Source organism: Podarcis tiliguerta (genome assembly GCF_965153285.1).
Source record: "Podarcis tiliguerta genome assembly, chromosome: 9".
In the NCBI taxonomy this organism is placed as follows: Eukaryota; Metazoa; Chordata; class Lepidosauria; order Squamata; family Lacertidae; genus Podarcis; species Podarcis tiliguerta.
This window is the reverse complement of record NC_139542.1, coordinates 16,867,996-16,881,945: the sequence shown is the minus strand read 5'-3', so window position 1 is coordinate 16,881,945 and position 13,950 is coordinate 16,867,996. Positions and strand designations below refer to the sequence as shown.

Sequence of the window (13,950 nt, the reverse complement as noted above, 5' to 3'; positions counted from 1 at the left end):
TTCTTCTTTCATCCAAATAGGTTGCTTTTTTGCACAAGTGATTTAATAAGCTTAGGCTACGGAGATTCTTGCTCTTCTGGGGGAGGAAACAATATAAATATGTTTTGTGTTTTAAAGATGGATCGTAGTATATTGCTTTTTGGTGACTGTCAGCAAAATATTGTGGCATGTGTGTAAGCTCCTCTATATTTCAAAAATTACGATTCTGTAAGTTATAAACTTTTGTGTGTGTGTGTGTGTGTGTGTGTGTGAGAGAGAGAGAGAGAGAGAGAGAGACTATACCAAATTGAGAAAGACCCATTCTCATCCATTTCACCCACATCAAAGCTAGTTGTTTTGCTTCAGTTATTTTGTAGGTTTGAGGCAAAAAAGGAGGGGGAGGGAAATCAGAGTGTGCTCCCTGCCAAAATCAGAGTGCCCCCCCCAGTGGGAAAAAAGGGGAAGGAAAGCAGAGCAGAGCACAAGGAGTCTTGATTTTTTTATTTTGTGCGTCCATGTCTAATCTTGCCCCCCTCAAAAATTTATTGGTGTCTGTTTTTCTTTTTGTAAATCTACCAAAGAATTAAATTAAATTGGGAACAATGGGTTTTTTCATGACCATGAAGGACATGGGTGCTGCGTCCTGTTGGTGTAGCGGTGGTGGCATTCAGCATTTTTCTGAAAGGAAATGCTCTGCGGGGATGGAACAAAAATGGGGTGTCGAGGAGGGTCAGTTGGGGGAGGTAGAGAGAAATGCCCCTATTTTCAACTGAGGAATGTTGGAGGGTATGGTAGAGTGTTCAATACCCCTGCAATGAAAAGGCAGTGATTGGAGCATTACTAAAAATAGAAAGCCACAGCGTGACATTCCATGTAACCCAAATTTTAAATGTGAAATTCTAGGAAACTGCTGGCTGAGGCTAATGGAGTTGCAGTTCAAAACACCTGGACTGCACCAGGTTAGCAATGGCTACTCTACACCATGCATACAATATATCCTTGGGACTCTTCAAACTATTAGCACAGCAAAATAAAAAGCCATTAAACCAACAGTTCTAAATGGAATAGAATTGACACTCCAATGGAATAGAATTGATACAAATGTTGGTGGGTTGGCAAAAATACATTTATTGACATGAGACAAAACAGGCCTTTGAGGAAATGATAAAGGTCTCACTCTTAACCCTTTTTCTTATGACAAAAGATACATAAATAAATGTTCGCATATCCTTATATAACAAGAAGCTTCTTCCCACACAATGAGAAGGATATCCAGTAAAGGGGGGGGGGGGGAGAATCAAAGGCAACAGATTGCTTTCTTAAAATATTATTGAAATGAACATCCATTACAAGGAATGTTTTGTAAAATATAGATTTGAAAACAGGAAGGAGATGATTAACTGGAAATGCTCCAAGATCAGGAGCAATGAAACTCAGCTTCGGAGAGCTGATCGCCTACACTGGTCAGAAAATGGCTCTCTGAGGAAATTAATGTTATGAGGCATAAATGATAATGTAATGCAACTGAGACCTAGAGGAAGATGGTAATATCAGAAAGAGGGAGCCTGTAGCCCTCTAGATATTGTTGGACATCGTGGCTAATGGTTAGGAATGACAGGAGTCACAATCCAGCACTACCTAGAGGACAACTAATATGAGGTAGGGCTTAGTCTTTCCCTAATTGTCAAGGGCCTCTCCAGACTGGTGAGTGGGGTTTTTTTTGGGGGGGGAGCAGGTTGTATTCTGCAAGATGTCATTGATGTAATAATGCTGTATTAGTGGTAGATTTATACAGGACCACCTACACTGGACATTTTTTTTTTTTTGTTAAAGATTTTATTGATTTTCCATTTTCAAAACAAATGCAGTCATACCTCAGGTTACAGGCGCTTCAGGTTGTGCGTTTTCAGGTTGTGCACCATGCCGAACCTGGAAGTACCGTAATGGTTACTGTTGTGTATTGAGTCAAAGGATTTTATATCTGTATTATTATTGTCTATATTTGCATTAGGGTAAAGTAACTGCCTTTTGGTTTCAGGGGGTACAGCTACTATTGGTTCATTTAAACTGCTGTATTTGGATCCTCTGTCTTATTGGTTTCCTCCAAAAGGCAGGACTGTGATTGCCTGATATTGTTCCCTCCAAAATGTATCCTTTCTAGCTAGTCCCCTGTCCCTATAAATGTAGCTTTCCCCTCCTCAGTCTTCAGTCTTGTTTGCTGTAATAAAGAAGTGTTACTAGAGAACTGTCTCCAGCAGATTATGTCAAGAGAGCTGAAATCACAAACCCCACGTCACAACAACTGGCGACGAAGGTGGGATCCGGAATGCTGAGGAGCGGTTAAACGCAGCCCTGCCTCAGAGTCCGGATTGCAGCTAAGAACAAGACTCACTGGCCAGCTGAGAAGACGACCCTGCCACAGGACAATGGAGAGTCCAAGGGTATTGGAGCCCTTCCAGCCATCAGAGCCCCACACGTGGGAAGACTACGTCGAACGCTTCGAGTTCTTCGCAGTGGCTCAAGGGATCACCGATGCCAGCAAAAGAAGGGCCACATTCCTGAGCTACTGTGGGCCTGAGACCTTCAAGCTGGCCAAGGCATTGCTTGCTCCAGCGAAGCTAAGTGAGACATCTCTCAAAGATATTCTTGCCTGCCTAACAAGCCATTTGGCGCCTACTGAGACCAAGATGGCCCGGCGGATGGAGTTTCATGAGAGGCAGCAGCGTGCTGGGGAGTCTGTATCTGCATTTCTAGCTGAACTGCGGAAGCTCGCTCAGCACTGCGACTTCCAAAATCTGGAAGAGACTCTCCTGGATCGGTTTATCGGTGGTCTGAGCAGCAAGAAAGCCAGAAGACGCATCGTGGCTAAAGAAGAGGTTACCCTTGCTTCAGCCTTGAAGGAGGCCACCGCCACGGAGAATTATGAAAGAGAGGAGCTTGATGCCAGTCGCAAGGCCCCTAAGCCACAGATAGAAGTTGCGCATGCCATGGACGAGCTAGAGGCTACTCCGAGCCAGAGCCCAGTCCGTGGGGTCGAGTCAGTGCGTCAGGCCTGCACAGTGCACAAAGATCACCGAGGCAGGTGTCCAGGTTGTGGCGGAAACCATGAGCGGAAGAGTTGTCGTTTCCGGGATGCTATGTGCCGGACGTGCGGGAAGACAGGTCACATCGCCAGGGTCTGTAGATCGGCGGCGTTGGGAGCGACAGGAACACCTAGACTGGAGCATCGCAGACCGCCCACAGCAACCCATTTTCTAAAGGACTGCCACTATGTAACGGAGATCAACGGGAGGGTCGTGCAGTTCCCAGCGCAAGGCAAGGCACACGTCAAGGTGAAGATTGAGGGTCAGCAGTGCGACATGGAGGTGGACTCCGGATCTGGATTCACTATCGTGTCGGACCAGACCGCGAGGACATTCTTCCCCAGGGGTAAGTTGCCCCCTCTGGAGCCCTTCCCGGTAACCTTGCAGTCATACTCAGCGGGCCGCATCCATGTTATGGGAATGTGTGCCGTGAGAGTTCAGTTCCGGGACAAACAGGCTGTACTCAAACTGGTGATTGCGAAGGGCAGTCGCCCCAGTCTCCTGGGCACTGACTGGTTCCCCGCCCTGGGACTGAGTATATCAGGGCTTAATTCAATCCAAACCTGCCCTGAGATGAGCGAGGCATTATGCAAAGAGTTTGCTGGTCTCTTTAATGGAAAACTGGGTTGTTATAAAGGGCCCCCAGTTGACTTCGAGTTGGACCCTGGGGTGGCCCCAATCCGACTCAAACCAAGGCGAGTGCCATTTGCACTGCAACCCAAGATCGAAGCAGAGCTGGATAAATTGGTCAAGCAGGGAGTTCTCTCACCCGTGGACTCTGCTAAGTGGGAGACTCCAATCGTCACGCCCCTTAAAGCAAATGGGGAAGTCAGGATCTGTGCAGATTACAAATGTACTATCAATAAGGCACTCAGGGGAAACTCATACCCCATTCCAGTCGTATCACATCTGTTGGCTAAACTGGCTGGGGGCAAGGTGTTTGCCAAAATTGACCTGGCACAAGCCTACCAACAGCTGCCAGTAACCCCACAATCAGCGGAAGCACAGACTATTGTCACACATAAAGGGGCGTTCAGAGTTAACAGATTACAATTTGGAGTTTGTGTGGCCCCAGGGATTTTTCAAGGGCTCATGGAACGCCTGTTAAGAGGTCTGCCGGGGGTCTTGCCATTTTTTGATGACGTTTTGATTGCTGGAAAAGACCCACAGGAACTGGTTGCGCGTGTCCGTGCAGTGTTGCTCAAGTTCAAGGAGGTGGGGTTGCACCTGAAAAAGGAAAAATGCAGTTTTGGGGTGCCAGCTGTGGATTTCTTGGGGTTTAAAATTGATGCATCAGGCATCCACCCCACAGATGCTAAGATTAAGGCCATCATCGAGGCACCACGACCACAGAACAAGACGGAGTTGCAGTCATTCCTGGGACTTATTAACTTTTATCATTCGTTCTTACCCCATAAAGCTTCGGTAGCTGAACCATTACATAGACTGTTGCAGAAAAAGAATGTGTGGCGATGGGGGCAGGGGCAGCAGAAGGCTTTTGACTCCTTGCGAAGAATGCTGAGTAGCGGGAGCGTCCTTGCTCATTATGATGAGTCAAAGCCGCTGGTCCTGGCATGTGATGCCTCTCAATACGGCCTGGGGGCGGTGCTGAGTCATAGGGAACTGGATGGGTCGGAAAAGCCCATCTCTTTCTATTCCCGTACGTTGTCGCCCACGGAGCGCAACTATGCTCAAATTGACAAAGAGGCGCTTGCAATTGTGGCAGGAATCAAAAAGTTCCATGATTATGTGTACGGTCGCCATTTCTCCATTGAAACGGACCACAAACCACTGTTAGGGTTGTTCAACCCGAACAAACAAACGCCACAAATTCTCTCCCCCAGAATGTTGCGTTGGTCTATATTCCTGAACGGGTTCCAGTACACCTTGACCCATGTGCCGGGGAAACGGTTGTGCCACGCTGATGCGCTGAGTCGATTGCCCCTTCCTGGCGGGAGCAATGAGGATCCCGCTCCAGCGGAGCACATAATGATGCTGGAAACACTTCCGGGGGCTCCTGTAACGGCTACTGATATAGCTGAGAAAACGAGGAAAGATGCTGTTCTCTCCCGTGTGCTCACTTGGGTGGGGAGGGGGTGGCCAGGTGGTCCGCATGAAGACAAATTCAGGCCTTATGCGACAAGGCAGCACGAGTTGTCCATGCATAAGGGTTGTCTCCTGTGGGGAGATAGGGTGATCATCCCAGCACCACTGAGAAACAGGGTGCTTGAGACGCTTCACATGGGACACCCGGGAATGGTCAGGATGAAGTCGCTAGCCCGATGTTATGTGTGGTGGCCTGGAATGGACCAGAACATAGAACAATGGGTACGAACATGTAAGGCATGCCAAGAGGTGCGGCCAGAAGTGGCCAGAGCACCAGTTCACTGGTGGGAGCAGTCCAGATCTCCCTGGAGCCGGCTGCACTTAGATTTTGCTGGGCCATTCCAGGGGAAGGTCTTTTTGGTTGTCGTCGATGCATATTCCAAATGGTTAGAAGTGGCGATGGTCCCTAGCATGGCATCAGCTGCCGTAATCAAGGTGTTGAGGCAGCTGTTTGCAACCCACGGGTTACCTGAGACCATTGTATCAGATAATGGGGCAGCTTTTGTATCCCAAGAATTCAGGGCATTCTTGGCTGATAACTTCATAAGAGGGGTCACATCCGCGCCCTTTCACCCATCCTCCAATGGGCAGGCTGAGCGCATGGTAAGAACCGCCAAAGAATCCATTGCGCGCTTAATGGAGGGTAACTGGTCAGCTCGCATCGCGCGAATGTTATTTTTGCAGCATGCGACGCCGTGTACTGCGACGGGCAAGTCGCCAGCTGAGCTGCTCTTGGGTAGAAGACTGGTAACGGTGCTGGATTATGTCCACCCGGATAAAATGCCAAACCATAATTCAAGAGCAACCCCCCAGGCTGAGACTGACACAACAAGGTATCTCGCCCCTGAAGATCTGGTCTGGGTGAGGAACTATTCACGAGGTTCGCGGTGGGTGGCTGGTGTGGTCACCCGGGCTAGTGGACCTGTGTCCTATTATGTAACCTTGGAAAATGGGCAAGTTTGGAAGAGACATATAGATCAGCTGAGGCGCCGGGCGCTCAGCAGGGAGGAGTCAGATAATTCATCCCTGGCTAACGACGCAGAGCTGCAAGACCAGAGTGAAAATGGCCCAGAGGTGCAGTCACCAGGGGCTTCAGCAAATGAACCAGGGTCTGCTAGTCCTCATGATGACGAGGTACAGGTAGGGAACCCTGAGATGTCTGGGACTCCATCTGTTCCTGAGGAAACCCCTATAGCAGCCCCTCTACCACAGGTAACACCCAATCCAGAACCGGCAACGCCTGTTGTCAGGAGATCAAGTAGAAGTTGTAGGACCCCACAGTACCTGAGAGATTACGTCTGCTGTGCTCACTAGGGGGGGAGGGGTGTTGTGTATTGAGTCAAAGGATTTTATATCTGTATTATTATTGTCTATATTTGCATTAGGGTAAAGTAACTGCCTTTTGGTTTCAGGGGGTACAGCTACTATTGGTTCATTTAAACTGCTGTATTTGGATCCTCTGTCTTATTGGTTTCCTCCAAAAGGCAGGACTGTGATTGCCTGATATTGTTCCCTCCAAAATGTATCCTTTCTAGCTAGTCCCCTGTCCCTATAAATGTAGCTTTCCCCTCCTCAGTCTTCAGTCTTGTTTGCTGTAATAAAGAAGTGTTACTAGAGAACTGTCTCCAGCAGATTATGTCAAGAGAGCTGAAATCACAAACCCCACGTCACAACAGTTACTTCCGGGTTTCAGTGTCCGCGCATGCACAGAAGTGCTAAATCGCGCTTTGTGCATGTGCAAAGCACCGAATCGCAACCTGTGTGTGCATAGACACGGCGCTGTGGGTTGCGAATGCTGCGGATTGCAAATGTGCTTCCCGCACGGATCACGTACACAACCCGAGCGCCCATTGTATCCAATATCAATACTAAACATTAGTTTTTCATTCCCCCCCCCATTGACCTCCCTCAGCTTCCATTTCTTGTTTATTACATCAAATGATACGTTCTGCTGTTTATACCTACACTGAACATTTAAAGCAGTAGCATATTGCTTTAAACAGTCATGCCTTCCCCTACAAAATCTTGGAGACCGTAGTTTGTAGAAGGTGCTAAGAATAAATCACGGAACTGCGATTTTTAGGGTGGTTTAAAAATCAATACCTTTTCCTAGGGAAATCACAGCTGTGTGAGAGGAATGGGGGACCTCTGGCAATTCTCAGCACCCTTAACAAACTACAGTTCCCAGGATTCTTTGGCTGAATTGTTTAAAGTGGTATGACACTGCTTTGAATGTATAGCGCAGATGTGGCTAACATTAGGTGCACAAATGATCATGATTGCAGAATAAAAAAGCACATCTGGAGGGTCCCGATTCTCCTCTACAACCTCTCCTCAAAGTCAAATCCCCCTTCTTTCCCCCTCATGGTTCCAAGACTGGAAGTAAGGCTGGCTGGGGGGTTGGGGGTAGATTCTAGGAGCCAGATTGCATGGGAGTGTTTAAATATTTCTCCCATAATTTCTCCCCTGGAAAAGCTACCCAACCACTTTCAATAACTGCCATATAGATATAGATATCTGCCCAAGTGGCATATCTTTAGAAAAACATTAAACTGCAGCCCATATATATAGTGCCTGAAATACTGTACCCTATATGTTTGAATTACACAGTTTGTAATAAATAACTCAAAATAAATAACGTCCATATGTCACAGCACATAATAAAAGGGCACAATATAGGAGAAATGACAGATAGCTGCTCTTCTTTCCCTCATTTTTTTTAAAAAAAGAATTACACTTTTGAATAAAAATTAATACAAAATAGCCCCTGGAGAATGTACAGCAAAAACAGCTTGACATTTGTACTAAAATAAATCTGTTCCTTCTACAAATCTATTTCAAAGCAAAGTTACAGCTCAATAAGGAAGACATATTTCCATCTTAAAGTTAGTTGTAAATATTTTACTAGCAGTCTCTTGGCATGTTTTCAGAAAAATTTGCATCGGTTTTCAGCAATCTGCTAGCAAAGTTGAGGTGAAAGATCCTAAAAATATACTTTGATTGCACGTCTGAGTTTAAGAACCTTCCACGATGCCCATACAGTGACTGCTTATGTGTGCCTGATCCACAGGGGTTAGGAGTTTAACATTTGCTGGGGTTTCATTTGCATGAATGGAGATTAGGGCTGGGCAATATGTGGTTTTCAACATCACAATGTATTACCAGCTAAATATCGTGACAGCTGTTACCAGTCGGTGTTGACATTACTGAACTAGGTGGACCAATGGCTTGAATTGACATAAAGTAGCTTCAATTCAAAGTGTTGAAGCCCTAAACGGCCTCGGTCCAGTATATCTGAAGGAACGTCTCCACCCCCATCGTTCTGCCCAGACACTGAGGTCCAACTCCGAGGGCCTTCTGGTGGTTCCCTCACTGCGAGAGGCCAAGTTACAGGGAACCAGGCAGAGGGCCTTGTCGGTAGTGGTGCCCACCCTGTGGAACGCCCTCCCATCAGATGTCAAAGAGATAAACAACTACCTGACATTCAGAAGACATCTGAAGGCAGCCCTGTTCAGGGAAGCTTTTAATATGTGACATTTTAGTGTATTTTTCATCTTTGTTGGAAGCCGCCCAGAGTGGCTGGGGAAACCCAGCCAGATGGGCAGGGTACAAATATTAAATTATTATTATTATTATTATTATTATTATTATTATTATTATTATTATTACTTGTGTGTTCCCTTGGCAATACAAGTCTTACTTCTTGATTGATATCCACAGATGGCACCTAGAACTGACAGCTTTTAAGCATTTACCATGTCATTAATCTGCTCTTAATGCATTCCTTTCAACCCTTGCTTGATTACTGAAGACTGATTTTTCTCTCAGAATCATTATCTTTCCTCCAGTGTTTTGAATATGATCTTTCAGACAACGGGCTGTCCACCCTCCTACAGAAATGCCCTTAGGCAAACAGTTTAAGTCACACATTTGCTGTGGTAAGAGGTCACCGCAAAACACAGAACAAAAAGCAAAAACAAACCAGAAATCACACCCGCACGAGAATAATACTCCTATATGGTGGTGAGGGGTGTTATTCCATCAAGTAAGATATTGAGTGCTGCTGCCCAAGAACTTCTACTGGCACTTTATTCTGTGCTATCTCACTGGTGAAGCTTTCGTTTTGCTTCAGGGCATACTATTCCTGTCCTCCTTATTGCCACCCGTTTCCTAGAATTCAACCAAAAACAATCACAGGGATTTCTTGCCCCATTCCATCTCATGCTCCCCACTGCTGAATGGGAGACAAGTACAATGGGAATACTCCTTAGCTTTGCTGCTTTTTTTTTTTTTGTCACTAGTCGTCTTGCTGCTGACCTTTAAAGACTCTGACAACTTTCTAAAAATAGGGTGAGATAAATTCATGGAGGATCAGGGTTTCAATGGTCACTTGTCAAGATGGCTGTGTACTACCTTGAAATACCAGTTGTTGGGGAACGCAAGCAGAGAGGGCTTTTGCATTGTCCAACTATCTGATCCTTTTGACTGGCGATCTTATGGATCAAACCTACTATGTTATGAAGATATAGCATGTGCTGTACTACACTAGCTCACACTGGCAAGAAGGAGACAGAGAGGTAATTTTTTTTCTGTTCCACTGCAACTCTCTGTATCTATAGGATCAGAGATTTAAAGTGCAAATGATTTTAATCACTATTGTCTTTATTTATGGGTTTAGGTTGAAAACTTAACAGGGCAGACAGAGATTAATTAGTGCTTTATTCTAAGGTGACATCAATGAAGATGAGTGGCTGCAAATAATCTTTTCTTAAGGAAATGGTGGAACTAATCAATTATGGTTTCTGAGAAGTGTTGTGGAATGGAGAGAATCAGAGTGATAAATGAAGAGTCCACAAAAATAATAAGTGTCTCTCAGCAAAAAACCCAAAAACTGTTGTGTTAAAAGAGAAGTTCAGGTTTGGACATCAGCTATTGTTATTTAGAGAGAGATCTGACCCTTGAGAGGTTATAAAGGAAGATGCGATGAGGACTAGGTGACACTGCAGAGTGGAGGTGGCCCCAAAGGTTAGCAGTGACTCTGTGGTCCTGAAACTGAGCCATGCTGCATTTGTAGCCGTTTGTTGGGTGGAGATAAGGGCATAGTGTGCACATCTTCTTAATAGATCTACAATAGTGTGCCAACTCACCCCTAGACATTGAATTTTTTGCAAACATTTCCAGAGCAATCCTACCAGTGTGTAAGCACATATGTGCATCGGGGCAGGGTGAGATACAGGGCAAAATTACTACCATTGCCTAAGCTCTGCTGGTTCATGCCAGCCAGTGCAAGACAGAGGGGGCAGTTCCCCCTGCCACCACCGCCACTGCTTCCAAAGAGATGGAATTTACCAGTCCTTGGGCTGGTGTAGTTTCTAACTCTGGGAATATGTCCAGGTTATAATGGAGCCCAAATACCTGCACATCTTTGGCCCACCCTGACCCCCCTCCCACAAACCACCCTATCTGTGTCCCCTATGCTGGACTTTCAGCAATCTTTCCACCACTGTCATTTCTATCAGTGAAGCTACCTTGATAATATCTCATGGGCTTCAGGATGCTCAACATGTGTTTTATCTCTTCTTAGCTACTGTTGGTTTTAATCATCTTTTGAATGTTTCTGCATACCTGCTTTAACTATTTTTTTAATCAAAAAATGTAAGTCTCATAGTTTTTCTCACAATCAAGTGGCATATACATTTTGCTCAATAAAAATTAAAATAAAGCAAATAGGATTGCTCTCTACATAAGCTTTATTTGAATGATTTCATTTTTATCTACATAAGCAGTAGCTTAAAAATACCACAATCAATGGGGTGGATAAAAAAGAGAGATGATGCTATAGCAACAGGTATTTATCCTTGCATCAGAAATTACTGTCATAAAAATATACATAATTTAGACTCATCTTTACAAATGATTTGATTGAGCAAAGCTAAGGAGGGTGATATATGACAAATAGAAAAAAAAGTTAATACTTTAAAAGGGAACCAAATAATATTCTCTCAGTTTCTGAAACCGGAACAGAAGGAAAGTAAAAAAGCATACTGGTAGCTTCAATCTGTGCATAGCAATTTGTGCTCCTTTACCATACAAGTTATGGCTCTTGAAGAGGGCTGCTATCATTTCATTATGGAGAAAACACAGAGGACAGAGGACGGAAACTAATTTTAAACGTAGTCAGCACCTCGTCTGTGCCAGAGAATGGAAAATGCCCTGCCCTTAAGGAGAAACAAACAGGTGCTGGTGTAATTAAAAAGGTAAGTTGATTGAATCATTGGTGTCAAAAAGGCAAATGGGGCTGTTCCAAATGAGGAAGTCATTCCAGATTGTTGCAATTGACTTTCAACATGCACGCACACACACACACACACACCTGCAAACTCCCATGTTCCACTGACTTATAGATAAATTAATCATTTCTTATACCAACAGTCTTATCTCACAGCCTGAACTTACCAGGCAATGTAAGGACCCAGCCATACTTTCGCTTTCTGCACCTTTTCATTCTCCATGTCTGAGAGCTATTCAAGTAGTTCCATGGCTTTTTGGGGGGCTAAAATCTGGTCTTGCCAGATGCATGGAAAATCCAAAGGGACATCTGGCCTGCTTGATGAACTGATTTCGGAAGGGCTCGTGAACAGCATTCTTCAAAGTTTCCATGAATCTGCAGCAAGAGGCAGTCTCTTCCCACCTCCTCCCCTTCTTTCCATGCTACTTCCATGGCCAGTTTTTCATTAGAGTTTTCAACTGCTGAGCTGCACACTTCTAGTTATTGCCTGGCTGGGAACCCAACTTTTCCAAATGACCCTGTTATTTTTTTTAAAAAGCCCACCAAAAAAAACAGCCATCACCCAACACCTCTCATACCTCTGTTCTGATTTCATTACATCTATGCATAATCACAAATTCTGCCCTTTAAAAATTAAAGGGACCTGGTGTCTCTGATAATGGAGAGAGAAGGAAAAAGAAGGAAGGACCAATGAGTCCAGAAGCCCAGAGTACCCTTTGCAACCCTTCTTGACAACAAGGAGGGAGGACGGAACAGTCAAGAGCAACATCTCTTAGCCACAGTCTTCACTCCTCCTCTCCAAAAAGGCAGAAAAATAAAAAAAATAAAATTGGCACTATAGCACAGGATGGGAAAAGCTGTCACATTGCCCAAGGATTCTGTACTACAACTCATTTCTGCTATGACTGTGATGCCTACGAAGAAGCCATGGAGGGAGTGATCTGAAAGGCACAGTTGAGCTTCTTTGGAGGTAGGGATAGGGAATGTTTCACAACTCACATCCCCCCCCCAAACATTTTACTCCATTCAGAATTATTTATTCTCCACTGGTGTCCACATAATATGGGGTGCAACAACTGAGTCATCCCCCGGTTTATAATCTAATACGTAATACATTAAATGTCAAAGAGCAGTAGATGAAGATAAACTCAATTTGCACTTTAAATTATGTACACTGGTCATTAAATTGAAGGTATAAACTAATTAAGCCATCTTTGGGGAGCAAGAGGAACATTTATTTCTCCCTTTTTAGACCTGAAAAGGGATACAGTGATCTTTACTGGTGAGGGAAAAGGAGTCATTCACCTTACAAATCACTTTCCCAGGAAGGAAATATTGGCCAATATAATACATTCAAGGCTGAGCAGCTCTCCCGCCCTAAAAAAAATCTTTAATGGAAATTTAATAGTGTATTTTTGTAAATGGCCTAATTAACATTTTGCAAAAATGTGCTTTAAAATTAGATATTAGTGTTTTGTGCTCAAGAGACTCAGTAATGTGTTCCCTTGGATAATTTTTACAAATAACAAACCTTGCCAAGATATTGCTTGTGAAATCCAAGGGGACTCCTTTGTACAAGGGAACTGGTTTAAAAATTAAAAATTCATTAAGAATTTCACTTTCACTTCACCTTTGGAAGGTGGCGTTTATCTGACATATCTGGGGTGAAAAAGGAAACACAGTATGTTGCTAATGGCTAAGACTGCCAGCAGTCAAGCAAGGCACTTGGAAAGGGGCATGAAGATGTACGAACACATTTTCTGCATGGAGTAAAAACATTAGGGGCCAGTAAAGACTTCATTTGATGCAGGCCTAGTTTGCACAACACAGTAAACCAAACCTTAGTGGCGTAGTGAGACCATGTGAACGTATGAACTTCTGGAGAGGAGCTTACAGCTGCTTTGCTCCTCTTGGTCCTTTTTGTAGCTGCACCATGCTATGCTAAGGCTAAGTCAAGGTTTAGGTAAAACTGGTTGAGGTCTCTCAAGCTGTCACCAAGGTTCTTTCTCACCTACAGCTCATGTTGGGTGAGGAGAGAGCATAACCACCACAAGTCCCAGTTTTGACAACATGCCAAACCAAATCTTGACTTAGCTCAGTGCAATTTGGCAGTAAAGAGGACTAGTAAAGGTAAAGGGACCCCTGACCATTAGGTCCAGTCGTGGCCGATTCTGGGGTTGCGGCGCTCATCTCGCTTTATTGGCACAGGGAGCCGGCGTACAGCTTCCAGGTCATGTGGCCAGCATGACTAAGGCGCTTCTGGCAAACCAGAGCAGCGCACAGAAACGCCATTTACCTTCCCGCTGGAGCGGTACCTATTTATCTTCTTTTGAACTGCTAGACTAGGAAGGAGCAAATTAGTTGCAAGCTCCTTCCTGGGAACCCACACCTATGTGTGGTCTCCCTAATGCAAGGTTTGCCTTTGTATGTTGCATGAATCAGGTCATAGGCACATACCCCTCCAAGTGTCCTGATTTTCCAGAGGCAGTTCTG

The 13,950-nt window shown here is 44.8% G+C and overlaps 1 protein-coding gene and 1 long non-coding RNA gene across 6 annotated transcripts in view; one reads left to right on the top strand and one right to left on the bottom strand.

Annotated features, from left to right (window-relative positions):
- Nucleotides 1–13,950, bottom strand: part of CCSER1 (coiled-coil serine rich protein 1) — a 697,013-nt gene that overhangs the window by 156,635 nt on the left and 526,428 nt on the right. The gene's annotated exons all lie outside the window — the stretch shown is intronic.
- The window catches only part of LOC310657796, a 206,383-nt gene that overhangs the window by 41,108 nt on the left and 151,325 nt on the right, over nt 1–13,950 (top strand). The gene's annotated exons all lie outside the window — the stretch shown is intronic.